This window comes from Galleria mellonella, unplaced genomic scaffold, assembly GCF_026898425.1.
Source record: "Galleria mellonella isolate WM207_F2 unplaced genomic scaffold, CSIRO_AGI_GalMel_v1 utg5820, whole genome shotgun sequence".
In the NCBI taxonomy this organism is placed as follows: domain Eukaryota; kingdom Metazoa; phylum Arthropoda; class Insecta; order Lepidoptera; family Pyralidae; genus Galleria; species Galleria mellonella.
In genome coordinates, this window is record NW_026442123.1 from 9,123 (window position 1) to 28,905 (window position 19,783).

General features: G+C 33.5%; 2 long non-coding RNA genes across 2 annotated transcripts; one reads left to right on the forward strand and one right to left on the reverse strand.

Annotated features, from left to right (window-relative positions):
* Positions 1 to 594: 594 nt before the first annotated feature.
* LOC128201738 (uncharacterized) lies at positions 595 to 14,302 on the reverse strand. Its single transcript, XR_008253413.1, has 3 exons — positions 14,155 to 14,302; positions 1,287 to 1,484; positions 595 to 851 (listed from the first exon to the last, which is right to left on the reverse strand). It is a non-coding gene; the product is annotated as an uncharacterized LOC128201738 (long non-coding RNA).
* A 17-nt stretch (positions 14,303 to 14,319) lies between these two features.
* On the forward strand, positions 14,320 to 15,785 carry LOC128201739 (uncharacterized). The gene is made up of 2 exons (XR_008253414.1): positions 14,320 to 14,572; positions 14,932 to 15,785. It is a non-coding gene; the product is annotated as an uncharacterized LOC128201739 (long non-coding RNA).
* Positions 15,786 to 19,783: the final 3,998 nt, after the last annotated feature.

The window sequence follows — 19,783 nt, forward strand, 5'->3', positions numbered from 1 at the left end:
TGTTCCATTTATATCACATATTTTGACATTCGCAATGAGAATCAAAACCTATAGAATAGTTCCCGTTGACCTAGAATCATTAAATTTGGCAACAAGTAGTGTCATATAGCGCAAGTAAAGGACAAAATACATAAACTGTAAATTTGAATTAATTTAAAAAAAAATTAATGTGATGATTTTGTACGGAACCGTAGTTGCGCGAATCTGACTCGCACTTGACCGCATTTTTTTTATACATTAGCAAGGGGTTAATTTGTCCAATATGCTACCAATAACAGATAGAAAACAGGATGGGAAATAATGAATTAGGAATTTAGTACCGTAGAAAGGGGCTATTTGCAAGTCGTGGGGTTAAATGGAATTTCTTAAATAAAAGATTTGATTATCTACGTATATTTTTTAATTTAGCAATGAGTAGAATATTTGTTGTCACCTGGTAACACAACGACTATTGTAAATTTTTTTAAAATTTTTGAGGTTATAGTTAAGCATTACACGACGCAGCAAGTGTTTAAAAAAAAAAAAGAATTTTCGCTCTTTTTCGTAAGTATTTAACTTTCGTCTGACGCATGAAACGTAGAAAGGTAGGAAAAAGGCGGGAAACTCGAATAAGAACAAGCGGGTTTTTTAAATTTTTTTTATTAATTTATTAAAACTATCTCTATCAATTCTTATTATTGAATAAAATATTATATTTTCACTAAATTCAGCGACAGTAATATAATTAGCATTCATGGGGAAGCGCAGTTGTAGAAAAAGGAAAAAAAAAGATGACGATTCAGGTGATGTAGACCATGAACCTTGTAATGACAAGGATATATATTCGGAAGATACTTCTACTGACTCAGAATCTGAAATTGATAAGGCCGATAAGTATAAACCTTACTACGTCACAGATTATATTAGAAGATATCCCGAGGAATCCCCTGGGACAGAATTTGTTGTCTTTGTAGAATCCTCAGATAGTCAGAAAACCATTGGATCCAGAGACTTGCTCTCACTCTCCTCCTGTTTAAAACGATTTAATAAAGGGGTAACTTATCTTAGATCTATAAATAAATTCAAAATCGGAGTATACTTTCAAAAGCCAGACTTAGCCAATGCTTTTTTAAATAATAAAACTTTTTTAAATGACTACCATTTTAAGGCCAGTATTCCTGCTTCTTCAACAGAAGTTACAGGCGTTATTAGAAATGTACCTACAAATATATCTAATAAAAAAATATATACTATGATATCGAGTTCTAAGAAAATTATTGCTATTAAAAGAATTTTAAGAAAAATACCTTGACTCATGGATATGTGTTACAGCCAACTCTAACCGTGACAATTACTTTTGCTGCATCTGTATTACCTGAATATCTGGATATTGGAGGTTGGCGCCACAATGTCACTCCATATATACCACCAGTTAAACAATGCTACCGGTGCTTGAGGTATGGACATTTAGCTAAATTCTGTAAGAATTCTGAGCGTTGCAGCATCTGCAAAGGTGAGCATAATTATAAAACTTGTACAACTGGAATGGAAAACGCTATTTGTGTACACTGCAATGGAAATCACACAAGTGTATCACCGCAATGCCCTGTTAAACAAAAGAAAATTGCTGAAAATAGATCTAAATTCAGACCTGCTTCTTTTGGAGATATACTTAGCACTGAAATATTTCCTAAACTGGGTAACAAACCTAAAAAAAATGTAGACCTAATTTCAATTCTAAATTCTGATAACAAGAGTTTATCACTTTTAATAGAAAGCATAATCAAACTTATTTCACTACATAACACAAAGAACACATCTATTAACACTAAAAGTGTTTTGAATGTGTTATATGATACTTTTGGTAATAGACCTATTTCACAAAATTCAATCGAGACCAATTAACTATCATACAGTGGAACGCTCAGAGCCTACTGAGCAATCGACATATTTTTACACAATTTTTAAATGAACATCATATTCACATTGCTCTCATCTCAGAAACTTGGCTAAAACCACATTACAAATTAAAAATTAAAGATTATTGTATAGAACGAAATGATTGTGGTAATAACCACAATGGAGTAGCGATTATTATACATAATAGTATTAGATATAAAAAACTTCACTCTTTTTTCGACAATTCTTTGCAAACTATAGCTATTAGTATTGAAGTTAATAATTCTTGGTATTCAGTTGCCAGTATTTACTGTCCTACCAATAGTACACCTAGTTTTACTAAAGCCAAATTTAAGTTCTTTTTGGAGTCTCTTCCTAAACCCACTATCATATCTGGAGATTTAAATGCACATCATACTATGTGGGGTTGTACCTCCACTAATACAAGAGGTAAAGACATTCTTGATTGTTTAGATGAATGTAATTTGGTACTATTAAATGATAAGCAAGTTACTACTGTTGGCTCTCATATTTGGAGACCCAATGGCCTTGATTTAACTATGGTATCCCCATCCATATCATTAAAATGCGAGTGGTCGGTTCATGATGATCCGTTAGGAAGTTATCACCTGCCGATAGAGATGGGCAATCCACCTGGGTGGGTTTAAAGTCTGGTGGGTAAAAACCGGGTGTTTTGGGTTTATTGGGTTTAAACCCCATAAACACCCAAATTTTTGGGTGTTTATGATTTTGTACTTCATCATCGTCATCTCAGCCGCAAGACGTCCACTATACTGGACATAGACAATATTATTATGCAGCCTACAGAATAAAAAACTTTTAATTTGATTTTGAGTTTATTAAGAAAGAGATGAAAGTAAAATGTAAAACTACAGTCAATCACTGTCAGATTCAGAGTTATTACAAGCGATGAATTGTATAGGTTCGATAGGCTCTATTTCGTCTAAACTGTTATGTTCATTTACTTGCTCAATGAAAGCTTCTAAGGTATTTTCTTCATTAAACTGAATGTCCTCGAATTCAGCTTTATGTTTAAGATTCCAGTTATAACAAATGAATGAAATTTTTTCAGTTCTTTCAGTTGTAAGTCGATTTCTTTTGTTATTATGTATGTAGCCTTGGATACTAAAGGAACGCTCAGTGGCTGCCGAAGTACAGGGAGCTGATAGAATACGAATCGCTACTTTGCTTAACTCAGTGGAACCACAAATACCTTTCCACCATATTAGGGGCTCAATGCTATCTAATGAGCTCCATACAAATCCTCTGGCCCAAAAGTTTTCTTTAGCTTTATAACACGCCAAATCTGCCATTACATTTGACAAACTTAAGTGTTGGCTTAAATTGTAGATAAACTCCATACCCTTAAGTTCTTCCTCTTGAGTAAGTTCGACTCCTAGAGTCCTGGGGTCTAGAATATATGCTGCAAAATGTATTGGCCTCATTGCCATATTGCATCTTGAAGATACTGATGTTAGAATCTGCTGTTTGCTTTCTTCGCTCAATGTCGAAATCTCATTTAATGCAAAACGTATCTTAGCTTGTACATCTCTAAATGTAATGTATGTGCGATGCAAACGATTCTGGTCGCTCTCTAAGTAAAATATGCTTTCAGTGACTGGTTCCAAAATACTTATACATTCCCCTGTCTTCGTCCAGAAATCATCACTTAGAATTAAATCTTTAATATCTCTTGAAATTACCACATCTTCTCTAACTGTTAATATTTGCAAAGCTATCTTATTTGCTTTCAAACTTTTTAACGAAGTAACATGACTTCCCCATCTTGTAGCACAAGGCAATTTTAGTGTTTGTGTAGAATCTTCACCCTGCCTTGATTTTATCAACAAGGAACTTAATCGTTGACTCCTTTTAACAGTTTTTATTATATTTATGGCTTGCATAATAAACACAGTTACTTCTTATATCTTTACAATATCTTGGCACAACAAGTTAAGGATATGTGCACAGCAACCGAGAGGAACAACATGTGGATATTTGAGTTTTGTTAATTCGAATGCCTTTTGTATATTTCTAGCGTTATCGCCAATAAGTACAAGAAACTTATTTGCTCCATACACTTTCATTACTTTTTCAACTTCTTGGCTAAGGTATTCACTAGTGTGAGGATTACTTTCTGTATTCAAACTTTTAACGTATGCAGGTTGAGGTTTTGATATAAGAAAGTTTATTATTCCTTCATTTCTTAAATTAGACCAGCCATCGCACTGAAGGTGTAAGTAACTACAAGCATTTAGTTCCTCATTTAACTCAAAACGCATTTCTCTATATATTTTATCTAAGTATTTTGTCGCTAAAGCTTTACGTGAAGGTATTTTAAATTTTGGTTGCAATTTTTCGAAAAATTGTATCCATAAAGGATGTTGCACCATCGATAATGGCGTCCCTGTTACAAATATAGCTCTCGCTAATTCTGTTTTTATATGATCATCGGTGTCTTGAAACTCAGCATTTATTGTAGTGTTAGCAGACGACGAGGGGCTTATAAAAGAATCATTTGTCTCTATCTCTGACAGTCCAGACATTTTGGTTTTGGACGAGCTATCTTTTATAAGTTTCATAGAGTCTTTTAATGTTTCTGGAGATTTTGGACAAGTGATAAGATGTTGAAGCATTTTGGCAGCATTACTGAATTTGTAGACCTTATTACAAAGCTTGCAAGAAACAGACTTGTTTGGTAAAGTACGGTAGTGCTCCCATATGCGTAAATCTTTAGGTCTCCCCATTGAACCTAAAAAAATGAACGATGATTAGTTGGTCTGACGAAAATTCAACAATAGAGTGCCTATTTTTTTACAATGATTATTTCTTGTTATTTACAATAAATTTATTAAAAAAATAATAAAATAAATACAAAAAACCTTTGTAAAATTACATCTCCTCGGAGGATTAAACGCAGACGCTAGTTTATTATCGTATTGTTCTGTATTTTTCTCAGCAACTTCTTTAATTCGATTAGGTACTTACGCATATTATGTTAAAAATAAATATCTAGTACACATCTTAGGCTATCCACCATTATTATCCAATGACGACTCTCAGCTAACTATGCACTATCATCCAAAATAAACGTGTATGGAAAATTTTATCCCAGTCGGTTGAGGATTGAGGATAATTGCATCAACATACGAACATACCTACATACTTTTATTTACATAACGCAAGCTAAATAAAAGCTTGTAATAATACATCTAATTTTAAGTTAAAATTGTTAAGTGATCATGATATAATTGTATCATTCAAAAATCCACTTACCTTTAATTATTTCTTGTTAAGTATAAATATTATTTCAAATCTGCTCCCTTAATATGCACTTTTTTACTGCTTTTCCTACCTAACACGTTACCAGGAAGTCACGTTACCAGAGTCAGAGTAATAGTGAACACGTTTGACAGTGATTGTCGTCGCCTCATATTCAGCGTCGACGAATAGGGGAATCCCCAGTCATAATGTATTGCATGCGTGGCGGTCTTACTTCAAATCCATAAACAAAGAGATAATTACAGAACTCAATACTAGATGGCGCTGTTTTTGTTTGAAGAAAGTTTGCGGGCTAAAATACATAGAATTTCATCAATGACTTCCACAAAGAACAACATTTCTGTTTTTTCTAAGTCCGTATCTCTTCCGTATATTTCATAAGATATAAGCTTGGGCTACATTGTTATGCAACGTGATTTTGTCGCTGTCTTGCTAGCAGGGTTGACAGATATACGATTTAAATCGTACTCATACTATTATTTGTCTATTTTTTAATGTACGATCGTAAAGATTATGATCGTAATTCGCACATAAACATACGACTTTTTGGTTACCTGGCAACATTTTTATTATGAAACGAACATGCTCACATCATCAGTCACATGCAACAATTTATTGGGGATTTCCCCTTCACATCTGGCAGTCCTGCTTGCTAGAATATAGGTAAGTCAGCCACAGTTACTGACCTTCGATATTTAAAGGGTATTGTTTTTGTGCTAAATATTTCATAAAAACGTTATTTAATACTTTGTGGATTATTAATTTAGTTGATAATCACTGGAAGTAAAATGGATGCTAATTTGAGAGATCAAGATCTTCGTATAAAACAGTTAATAAAAGAAAATCTACGTAAGTACTCTTTTTATACCTAGGTAGGTAAGGTATAATAAACACAAAAGGTACTTAGATCGCGTGTGTTCGAAGCATTTATTCTAATAAATTTAATTTAAAATTGTAGAAAGAAAAAAATGTCTGCCAAGCCGTAGCCGAAGCCGATCTCCAAATATATTTGGCGATAGTGAGACCCAGTGTCCAGATGATTTACCCAGCGTCGTCGCAACAAAGAAAAAAAACGAGGATAAAGTAAAAGAAAATTTACTGAAAGAAGAAACAAACTGTTCTAAATGCTTAATTTATCGAGAAGAGGATAAAAGAAATGAGTATTTCGGACTGTTAGTGGCTCAAGAATTTAAATATATACGGCCATGTGTGCGAACGAGGTGTTATGAAGAAATTTTAAAGTATCTACGGGAAGCAAAAGGCCGACATGTTGATCAACTGCAACATGAAAACACTGAAAATTAATTACTTTCATTTTATTATATATAGATTTTTAAAATTTCCTGAAATATTATTAGTTAACGTTTTATTTAATATTGTAGAATTGATCAATACAATTTATAAAAATAATTTATTGGTATTACTTACATATTTTCAAAAAAATACGTAAAAACCTATTTTTTTGGGTGATTATGGGAGTTTATGGGTGTTTATTGGGTTTTTACCAAAGCACCGGGTTTAAACCCGGTGCTTTGCCCATCTGTACATGCAATACATTATGACTGGGGATTCCCCTATTCGTCGACGCTGAATATGAGGCGACGACAATCACTGTCAAACGTGTTCACTATTACTCTGACTCTGGTAACGTGACTTCCTGGTAACGTGTTAGGTAGGAAAAGCAGTAAAAAAGTGCATATTAAGGGAGCAGATTTGAAATAATATTTATACTTAACAAGAAATAATTAAAGGTAAGTGGATTTTTGAATGATACAATTATATCATGATCACTTAACAATTTTAACTTAAAATTAGATGTATTATTACAAGCTTTTATTTAGCTTGCGTTATGTAAATAAAAGTATGTAGGTATGTTCGTATGTTGATGCAATTATCCTCAATCCTCAACCGACTGGGATAAAATTTTCCATACACGTTTATTTTGGATGATAGTGCATAGTTAGCTGAGAGTCGTCATTGGATAATAATGGTGGATAGCCTAAGATGTGTACTAGATATTTATTTTTAACATAATATGCGTAAGTACCTAATCGAATTAAAGAAGTTGCTGAGAAAAATACAGAACAATACGATAATAAACTAGCGTCTGCGTTTAATCCTCCGAGGAGATGTAATTTTACAAAGGTTTTTTGTATTTATTTTATTATTTTTTTAATAAATTTATTGTAAATAACAAGAAATAATCATTGTAAAAAAATAGGCACTCTATTGTTGAATTTTCGTCAGACCAACTAATCATCGTTCATTTTTTTAGGTTCAATGGGGAGACCTAAAGATTTACGCATATGGGAGCACTACCGTACTTTACCAAACAAGTCTGTTTCTTGCAAGCTTTGTAATAAGGTCTACAAATTCAGTAATGCTGCCAAAATGCTTCAACATCTTATCACTTGTCCAAAATCTCCAGAAACATTAAAAGACTCTATGAAACTTATAAAAGATAGCTCGTCCAAAACCAAAATGTCTGGACTGTCAGAGATAGAGACAAATGATTCTTTTATAAGCCCCTCGTCGTCTGCTAACACTACAATAAATGCTGAGTTTCAAGACACCGATGATCATATAAAAACAGAATTAGCGAGAGCTATATTTGTAACAGGGACGCCATTATCGATGGTGCAACATCCTTTATGGATACAATTTTTCGAAAAATTGCAACCAAAATTTAAAATACCTTCACGTAAAGCTTTAGCGACAAAATACTTAGATAAAATATATAGAGAAATGCGTTTTGAGTTAAATGAGGAACTAAATGCTTGTAGTTACTTACACCTTCAGTGCGATGGCTGGTCTAATTTAAGAAATGAAGGAATAATAAACTTTCTTATATCAAAACCTCAACCTGCATACGTTAAAAGTTTGAATACAGAAAGTAATCCTCACACTAGTGAATACCTTAGCCAAGAAGTTGAAAAAGTAATGAAAGTGTATGGAGCAAATAAGTTTCTTGTACTTATTGGCGATAACGCTAGAAATATACAAAAGGCATTCGAATTAACAAAACTCAAATATCCACATGTTGTTCCTCTCGGTTGCTGTGCACATATCCTTAACTTGTTGTGCCAAGATATTGTAAAGATACAAGAAGTAACTGTGTTTATTATGCAAGCCATAAATATAATAAAAACTGTTAAAAGGAGTCAACGATTAAGTTCCTTGTTGATAAAATCAAGGCAGGGTGAAGATTCTACACAAACACTAAAATTGCCTTGTGCTACAAGATGGGGAAGTCATGTTACTTCGTTAAAAAGTTTGAAAGCAAATAAGATAGCTTTGCAAATATTAACAGTTAGAGAAGATGTGGTAATTTCAAGAGATATTAAAGATTTAATTCTAAGTGATGATTTCTGGACGAAGACAGGGGAATGTATAAGTATTTTGGAACCAGTCACTGAAAGCATATTTTACTTAGAGAGCGACCAGAATCGTTTGCATCGCACATACATTACATTTAGAGATGTACAAGCTAAGATACGTTTTGCATTAAATGAGATTTCGACATTGAGCGAAGAAAGCAAACAGCAGATTCTAACATCAGTATCTTCAAGATGCAATATGGCAATGAGGCCAATACATTTTGCAGCATATATTCTAGACCCCAGGACTCTAGGAGTCGAACTTACTCAAGAGGAAGAACTTAAGGGTATGGAGTTTATCTACAATTTAAGCCAACACTTAAGTTTGTCAAATGTAATGGCAGATTTGGCGTGTTATAAAGCTAAAGAAAACTTTTGGGCCAGAGGATTTGTATGGAGCTCATTAGATAGCATTGAGCCCCTAATATGGTGGAAAGGTATTTGTGGTTCCACTGAGTTAAGCAAAGTAGCGATTCGTATTCTATCAGCTCCCTGTACTTCGGCAGCCACTGAGCGTTCCTTTAGTATCCAAGGCTACATACATAATAACAAAAGAAATCGACTTACAACTGAAAGAACTGAAAAAATTTCATTCATTTGTTATAACTGGAATCTTAAACATAAAGCTGAATGCGAGGACATTCAGTTTAATGAAGAAAATACCTTAGAAGCTTTCATTGAGCAAGTAAATGAACATAACAGTTTAGACGAAATAGAGCCTATCGAACCTATACAATTCATCGCTTGTAATAACTCTGAATCTGACAGTGATTGACTGTAGTTTTACATTTTACTTTCATCTCTTTCTTAATAAACTCAAAATCAAATTAAAAGTTTTTTATTCTGTAGGCTGCATAATAATATTGTCTATGTCCAGTATAGTGGACGTCTTGCGGCTGAGATGACGATGATGAAGTACAAAATCATAAACACCCAAAAATTTGGGTGTTTATGGGGTTTAAACCCAATAAACCCAAAACACCCGGTTTTTACCCACCAGACTTTAAACCCACCCAGGTGGATTGCCCATCTCTACATGCGTGGCGGTCTTACTTCAAATCCATAAACAAAGAGATAATTACAGAACTCGATACTAGATGGCGCTGTTTTTGTTTGAAGAAAGTTTGCGGGCTAAAATACATAGAATTTCATCAATGACTTCCACAAAGAACAACATTTCTGTTTTTTCTAAGTCCGTATCTCTTCCGTATATTTCATAAGATATAAGCTTGGGCTACATTGTTATGCAACGTGATTTTGTCGCTGTCTTGCTAGCAGGGTTGACAGATATACGATTTAAATCGTACTCATACTATTATTTGTCTATTTTTTAATGTACGATCGTAAAGATTATGATCGTAATTCGCACAAAAACATACGACTTTTTGGTTACCTGGCAACATTTTTATTATGAAACGAACATGCTCACATCATCAGTCACATGCAACAATTTATTGGGGATTTCCCCTTCACATCTGGCAGTCCTGCTTGCTAGAATATAGGTAAGTCAGCCACAGTTACTGACGATCGATATTTAAAGGGTATTGTTTTTGTGCTAAATATTTCATAAAAACGTTATTTAATACTTTGTGGATTATTAATTTAGTTGATAATCACTGGAAGTAAAATGGATGCTAATTTGAGAGATCAAGATCTTCGTATAAAACAGTTAATAAAAGAAAATCTACGTAAGTACTCTTTTTATACCTAGGTAGGTAAGGTATAATAAACACAAAAGGTACTTAGATCGCGTGTGTTCGAAGCATTTATTCTAATAAATTTAATTTAAAATTGTAGAAAGAAAAAAATGTCTGCCAAGCCGTAGCCGAAGCCGATCTCCAAATATATTTGGCGATAGTGAGACCCAGTGTCCAGATGATTTACCCAGCGTCGTCGCAACAAAGAAAAAAACGAGGATAAAGTAAAAGAAAATTTACTGAAAGAAGAAACAAACTGTTCTAAATGCTTAATTTATGGAGAAGAGGATAAAAGAAATGAGTATTTCGGACTGTTAGTGGCTCAAGAATTTAAATATATACGGCCATGTGTGCGAACGAGGTGTTATGAAGAAATTTTAAAGTATCTACGGGAAGCAAAAGGCCAACATGTTGATCAACTGCAACATGAAAACACTGAAAATTAATTACTTTCATTTTATTATATATAGATTTTTAAAATTTCCTGAAATATTATTAGTTAACGTTTTATTTAATATTGTAGAATTGATCAATACAATTTATAAAAATAATTTATTGGTATTACTTACATATTTTCAAAAAAATACGTAAAAACCTATTTTTTGGGTGATTATGGGAGTTTATGGGTGTTTATTGGGTTTTTACCAAAGCACCGGGTTTAAACCCGGTGCTTTGCCCATCTATACCTGCCGACTTTTACTAAAATAAACACAAAGAACTCTTCATCAACTCCGTCAGGTGAACAACATGCTCCTATAGATGAAGTTAATAAACTTTTGTTAAATCGTATAAACCTACGTCTCGTTAATTGGGATCTTTATTCTGAAACTGTTAATCAATTACTTTTGGATTTCGAGTATGATGTCAATGAACCCTTAAACAATTACAATAGGTTCTGTAAAATTATTTTGACAGCTGTGGAACGTTCCGTTCCACGTAGGAACTTATCAAATAGCGGTGCAAATACTTCAAAGAGGCACAAACATATTGCAGTACCTTGGTGGAATAACAGGTGTGCGACAGCTGTCAATGATAGTAAAGCGGCTTACCTTAGGTTTAAACAAAATCCAACTCTCGATAATTACATAAATTTTAAAAGAGTTCAAGCTGTTAAAAAGTTAGTAATTAAGCAAGTAAGACAACAGGGGTGGCAGGAATTTTGTTCCAAATTTAATAGATTAACACCAATTTCCACTGTTTGGCAAAATATGAGAAAACTAAATTCAAAACATCGTCAAAATCATTTTAAAGATATATCATGGGTCAATGATTTTTTACGCAAATATACTCCTGATTTTGTACACTCACCTTTTGATGATAAACAGTTTAATTCTGTTAATTCATGCCCAAAATTTCTCACTGACCCATTCTCAATTGATGAAATATCCAGTGCAGTAAAATCTAGAAAAGATACAGCTAGTGGCCTTGATCGCTTAACATACAATATGTTTCGATTGCTGAATAAAATAAACCTTACTAAACTCTTACAAATTTTTAACGATTTATGGAAGGACTGTATTATCCCACCAGAATGGAAAATGGATTGTTTGATTCCAGTAATTAAACCCGGTAAAGATCCTACAAATTTCGACTCCTATAGACCTATAACATTGACGTCCTGTGCAGGCAAATTATTCGAACAATTAATTAAACAGCGTTTAGAGTTCTTTATTGAAAGTAATAGTATATTACCATCGAATCAATTTGGTTTTCGCCGTGGATATTCAGCGCGCGAAAGTTTAGCGAACTTCTATGTCGACCTTAGTACTGCTTTGAATAACGATGAATATGTTCTATCTGTTTTTTTAGATGTCGTAGGAGCTTTTAACAATGTAAATTTAACAGTTCTATCTTCGATTTTATCCTCATTTCTTCCAATGAAACTTATCGAATGGATTTATAATTTTCTTAGTAATAGAGAAGTGTATGTTAAAGTAAATAGTAAATTAATAGGACCTAGGTTAAGCTCTAAAGGAGTATGTCAAGGTGGTATTCTAAGCCCGCTACTATATATTTTATATATCTATAAACTTAATTCAATTTTAGGAAACAGTGTGAACAACTTGCAATTTGCCGATGATTTATTAATTTATATAAAAGGAAAGAATATTATTGATATGCAATTAGTGTTAAATGAGTCATTAAAAAGACTTGAGAAATATTTTTCTCTTCTTTCCCTCGATATTAGTTTAACCAAAAGTAAAGTAGTTGTTTTTCATCAAGTTCATAAATATGTTCCATTAATGAATATTATATATAATAATCAAACTCTTCCAACAGACTGTAGCGTTAAATTTCTGGGGGTAATTTTTCATCAAAATTTAAAATGGGATCTATACGTTGATTGCTTAGTAGATCGTGCTTTAAGAGCCACTAATATAATAAGATCTGTAATTGGTCGTAACTGGGGAACTGATCCTAAAATTATCCTTTTACTTTACAAATCTCTTGTTAGAAGTAATTTTGATTACGCTTTCTTTTGTTATGCCTCAGAACATAAATTAGTAGAAAAACTCGAAAAAATTCAAAATATGAATTTAAGACTTATTTTAGGTGCTATGTATACTTCTCCAATTATCTCAATGCAAGTAGAATGTAATTTGCCTCCTATCCTTCTTCGTTTCGAATACCTAAAACTCAAATTTCTCTTCAAAGTTTTTTCAGTTTCCAATAACCCACTCATACTCAAATTATTAAATTGCCCCATTTCTATGTTTTTGAATAAAACTATTGTCAATGATTTGAATTTACGAGATGAATATAACATCTATAGTAGTAAGATACTTCCTTGTTATAATGGCCTTTATGAGAGTAAGTTCTGTAAGATCAAAATTGTTATACGTAAAGACATAAAAGAAAAGCACGATATGTATGAGACTTTATCAGAATTTATTGACTACAGGCAGATATATACAGATGGTTCCAAAAATGCACTTAGCACTTCAGTGGCTTTTTACGATTTGTCAAATAGATTTGGTCACGGTTATAAAATTTCAACTTTGGCTAGTATTTACACAGCAGAAGCAAAAGCTATATTTTTAGCATTAGAATACATAGAAAAACAGGTACTATATTCGAAATGGATTATAATTACAGATAGTATGAGTGTTCTTATGGCATTAAAAAATAACACATTCATTTCATCATCAAACTACTTAATTCAAGAAATTCGTAATAAATATTATCATCTCTGTACTATATATGGAAAAGATATTATCTTCATCTGGACCCCTTCACATATTGGAGTGTTTGGGAATGAACAAGTAGACACTTTGGCTAAAATTATTAATTCAAGTGCTGCTCGTGTTCAAGATTTACCCCTTTGTTATTCAGATTGTAGTATTGGAATACATAAAATCGTTACAACTAAATGGGAGGAGCATTGGACTCAAATATTACAGACTAAAGGCAAATGGTACCGCAAAATTAATTGGCGTATTGGAAAACCGTGGTTCTGCAAAGGAAAGGACACAAACAGAAAATTTTACACCAATATTTGTAGATTACGAATCGGCCACGGACATTTCAACGAACACCTGCACCGAATGGGCATGATCGCTTCCCCATCATGCACATGGTGTAACTCAAATACAGCCCAATCTCTACATCACCTTTTTTTTGATTGCTCTGAATTTGTCATTCAAAGACACATTATGTTTGACGAACTTAGGATTATCTTCAAAAAACCCGAAAATATCCCGCACTCAATCCCGCTTCTCTTAAGATTTCCTTCTTGTTTCAAAGCTATTTTCACTTATATTACTACAACATTCAAGGAGCTATAAGAATACTTTTATTGAATTGCAAGACAATGATTTTTTATAATTATTTATTTTTAATTTGATAAATCCACTGGTTTAAGAAAACTCAAGAAAAGATATTTATGAAAATGTACTTACCGGATTTGACAAATGAAATATTGAAGATTATGACAATAATTGAAGCGACATTAGAAAAATAAAATTCCAGACAATTTATCTTTTTGAAGACTAGGCAGCATGGTCTCCGACCTTAGCCTGTTCCAAACGGAACAAACGTACTAAAAAAAAAAAAAAAAAGTAGAAAGGTATGTACCATGCAAGTTAAACTATGTATACGTGTATTTTCCGTAGATTTCAGGGGTGTATGTTGCTATTTTATATCTCTGTCGAGCTAGCTACTGTTTCTACTTTTTGTGATTGGGGCTTTTTGAGATTAATTTTGGGGTTATTTGGAATATTATTTCAAATAGCCCCATCTAACGATTCTTTATGCATTAGTACGGGTTTGAGTGATGGTTTCAAATAGCCCCAAAAGTGCAAAAAAAGATATTTAAGGGTAAGTCAGTTCCCAGTCATCAAATTAAATTCGGCAAAATACCTAATCTAAAAAATGGGACTAATATTCCCAGGCGAATTTATATAATGTCTTTAGGTGTGAGCAGGCTAGCATATAAGTCAGTGCCGACATTGAATAATTTAAAGTTGCGCCGTTATTTTCACGACTTTATATAAAAAATAAATAATAAAAAAATATTAAAAAATAAAATATAATAATAAAATGAAAAAATAAAATCAAATTACCTATTAAAAATATATTAAAAAAATTTATAAAATAGTATATAAAATATTTTTTAATATAATTTATTATTTAAAATAATTTATATTATATAAAATAATTTTATTCTTTCCACACAGGGAAAATCAAGAAAAAATCATGGTGCGAACATATCAAAGGAAATATACCAACTCACGTTGCGGTAAAACACATCCACCATATCTAAGTTATTCTAAAGAAAGTCTAGAAAACGCAATAAAAGCCATTTAAAATGGTTTAATGAAATTAAAAGAGGCTTCCAAAAATTACAATATTCCAATGAGCACTTTGAGTAGGAAATCTAGAAACAAAAATTGCACGCAAGAAAAAGCTGGGCACCCAACTCTATTTTCAATAGAGGAAGAGAAGACTTTTGTAGAATATATACAATTACTGAGCCCTTGGGGATTTCCTTTGGATACAACTGACTTACGAGTTTTGGTACTCTACTGTGATGATAAAAACAGTAAATATTTTATTTATTTATTTATTTAACTCTTTATTGCACCATAAATAAAAATATACAATGACAAGTTACATTGGATATACAAATATTACATTGGATTTATCGAAAATATTAAATTTGATGGACAAAAATATAATTACAGTGTTAATTTTTACAAAACTATTAAAAAGCCACAGCTTGCGTTTTGGATTAGCAAGAAAATTTATCGCGATGAAGTTGATGACATATGGATTGTGAAAAAAATTATTATGAATAATAATCCTATGAAGAAAAACGAGTTTCTTCTCGCTGAAGAAAGCGATATGGTGTATTTTTGAGATACTTTAAGCCACTTTATTTTTCCAGAATTTGTTTTTATGTTAAGCAAAATTTATAATCTTTTGTTACATTTTATAGCATTTATGTAGCTTTAACTAGGTATGTACCTAGTAGTTACTATTATGTTTCTTTTCATAATGAAGATTATAAAATAATTTGATTAAAAATATATTAAGTATTTTTATTTATACCTATACCTATTACAGAATTAATTATATCTATTAGCTATCACGTAAAAATTGAAAACAGCCTCCCCTTAAGAATTCCAAATATTGCTTTACTTATAATAGGCACATCTTATTACATTTACTTCTAATTCCAAATAACCCCATTTTATTTAAAATAATAATTTTGTTTTCATGACTAACTTCATATAATTCACTATTTTCTTAACCGATAAGAATCAAATTGCGATAAACTTCAAGGCAGTCTATTCTAGAATAGTTCCAAATGTCTCTCTAACGGTTTTATTAAGCACAGTTTTATAAAATGTCAAAAATTGTTTAGCTTCTACATAGGATACCAAATAGCCCCAAAGTAGCAATATTTGGAATAGCATACTTAAAAACATATATCTTCAAAACTACGCATGATAGACTTATTGTAGTGGTAGTCATTAAAAAGGTATTATAGGAACTGGTCAAAAAACCCCCTGTCGAGTAAATTAATGCATTGCTCTTTTATTAAATACATGATTTTGCAAAAAAATAAACCAAATAGCCCCGTTCTACGGTATTTTTTTTTTATTGGTGAATACGCCATGGTTACCCCGCCTGCGCTATCGGTATACACTAGCGGGGTACTAGTGAGCGGTGATAGGTGAGGATGAAAAGGCAGGTCAGTTAGCCCATCGTGACGAATTCAATGTTAAATTGGTCACGATAGTTTCCAGGGGGAACCGCGTGGAGGTCGACCTGATAGGGTATATTGATAGCAATGGGGATTAAACTCCTCATTATTAACAATCCCTTCCCCTAGGAATTTTGGGTAGGTTTGGGTAGATTTGAATTAAATTTTTATATTACTATTACTAATAAATAAGACAAGTATTTTGTAAATAGAATGGACAGGATAAGCTAATAGGTACTTTACCAGAGGGAGATTTTGTACAAAAGTAGATTGCTTGGGTACCTCTGTCCCATTTGTGTTTCAATCGTGAAGCAGTTGTGTTTGCATGGCTGTGTTTCGGTTTGAAGGGTGGGATATGGCGTGAATTTACAGGGTACAGAGGAATAACACCTGAGTCCTCAGGAATGGCAACGCATGGGGGGGTATCATGGGCGAAACAGTATACTCTATTATATCCATGGTACTGCTCATGTCTATAGGTGACGGTTACCACTTTCCATCAGGTGGGCCGTCAGCTTGTTTGCCATTCTAAGTTGTATAAAAAAAAAGATACTTAAAAAGAACGACTAGCTATTTTGTAATTCGAGCAAATGTGTGAAATAAGGTGTCGTAATATAAATATACTTATTTATGGCGGGAAATCTTTGTTTTATGTAAATCGCCTGTCTCACGGATTGAGACGCAAAGATTACGCGAGAGGCGCGACTGATACCTACCTCCACCTGTCCCTTGGTTGGGTTTGACAGGTTTTTTATTGGATCCCTGCTTTCCTATTCAATAAGTTTCGGGTTTGCATTACGCAGTTAACTGGGCCGTGAAATGTTTCGCCCAAGTCTAATGCCATGTGTGATCATGCCTCCACTCAATTATAAGTATATTTAGGGCTTCTAGTTTTTTTGTTGTGACGTGAAATTCTATATTAGCCGGGGGAAAGGGATTGTTAGTAATGGAGACTGAGAATGCCATTGCTAGCAATATACCCAACCAGGTCGACCTCCTCGAGGTTCTATCTGGAAACTATCATGATTAATTCTTGATGAATTCATCATGATGGCCTAACTGACCTGTTTTTATTCTCATCTATCACCCTTCACTGGTGCTCCGCCAGCGTATCCCGTTAGCGCAGGCGGGGTCACCATACCATTTTCACTCATAAAAAAAATTCTATATTAGCAATAGTTTAAAATTTTTATTAGTGACTTTGTTTTTGTGTTACCACTTGATGTCTTAATGGCTTAACCAATTGTCATAAAATTTGGTGTAAATACAGTATTTTTTTTAATGGATGATAATGAAATGATAGCTTCGTCTGCGTGAACGGTACACGCTGGCGAGTCACCAGTGAGTAATGGTAGATGAGAATGAAAAAGGCAGGCCAGTTAGCCCATCGTGATGAATACATTTGGAATTCACGATTGGATCGTGCTGAATTAAATAATTAATTCATTAGTTAATTCATTATGGGCTAGCTGACCTGCCCTTTCATTCGCAGATGTCATCCCCGACTGGTGCCCTGGCAGCGTATACTGTTAGCGTAGGCGGGGTTATCATTGCATTATCATCTATTAAAAAAAAAAAAAATAACATTCTGTTCTCCTTTAATTAAAGATTGTCTATAGGAGATAAGATAGATCGCTAGAGATAAGGCCGTCTTTTGTACCTTTATGTATATTTTTTGGTTTGTACTTTAGGCCATTGTCTTTCACTTTCATAATAACTCTTTACACTAAGATAAACTTTCCACTTCAAGGAAAATTTTATCACAAGAATAAATTATCAGATATTTAATAAGTACTGTTACTATATTTTATTTACGCAGTAAAGTATACGTTAAAAATAAACATGGTTTTAATAATTATTGTAGTCTTCCAGAGAGACACTTTGTACAAAAGTCGATTGCTTGGGTACCTCTGTCCCATTAGTGTTTCAACCGTGAAGCAGTTGTGTTTGCATGGCTGTGTTTCGGTTTGAAGGGTGGGATATGGCGTGAATTTACTGGGTACGGAGGAATAACACCTGAGTCCTCAGGAATGGCAACGCATGGGGGGTATCATGGGCGAAACAGTATACTCTGTTATGTCCATGGTACTGCTCATGTCTATAGGCGACGGTTACTACTTTCCATCAGGTGGGCCGTCAGCTTGTTTGCCATTCTAAGTTGTTTAAAAAAAATACAAAATATGAAGTGCAGTGAAAGTACATTGTTTATAATGAAATAAAGCAATAAGCGCTTAAGTTTATTAAACTCCTTGAGCTCTGAATAATGTTATCTTGAGTGCTGTTTATATTATCAAATAAACTTATATCTGTGACATTAAATTTGCTCTTCTTTGATGAATTTTATTCGACTTTCTATTCTGATGAATCATAATTTATGCATGTAATATGTACAGCTCACTGTCGACAGGGAGTTCACCCTCATACCCTACAGCCTAAATGGTCGCGTACAGCGCGATTTCAGAGATGATTTCTCTCACGAACACTCTGGTCATGGAATGAGCTCCTTGCCGAGGTTTCCACATGACACTACAAAATGGGGTTTTTCAAAAGGGGGGTAAAGAGGTTTCTTCAGGGTCGGCAACGCGCGCGTAATGCGTGGGACACTCACACAGTTTTGCGACACTAAAAAAATGTTCTATAGATATATTTTTATTACATCTTTTCAAAGTACTTTCCACCAGCCTCTATACAAAGTTTCATGCGTCTGAATCAGTTTTCGAAACACTTTTTTCAGGTCGCCGCAGACACCTCGTTTACAGCCTGCTCGAACGCTGAGAGCGCATCATCTGGTGACGAAAATTGTATCCCTTTGAGCTGATTTTTTGCGGTGTGGGCAATATTATCGTGGTGGAGTAGTAGCCCGCGGAGCCCTGTGTTTAGTCGCTTGTTGCTCACAACAGAGAAAACTTCTGCCAAGCATTTGGTAGTATACCATTCAGCGTTAATGCTTCTTTGGTTTCGTAAAGGAATTGACACCAAGTAGCCAGTCAAATTGTAAAAGCTCGCGATCAAAATCTTCTCCCAGCTTCTAGGTCGCTTTACTTTGGTAGGCGTTGGCTTTATCCATTATAAACAAACAATCAAATCTTTCCCATTTATAATTTAAAGTATAAATGAACTTATGTTCGGTGAAACTGCAATATTAGGTACTATGTTACCGCACTCAGAAATTCATTGTAGAAAATTCAAACGAAGAGAGGTTCCTATTCGTTCCAGCTCAACAATACAAGGAGAGGGATGAGATGACCAAACAGAATCTTTTGCTGGAACAATGAGAAGTGGTAATAAAACGAGGAGCGGCCGCCCATTGTGGCCCGCCT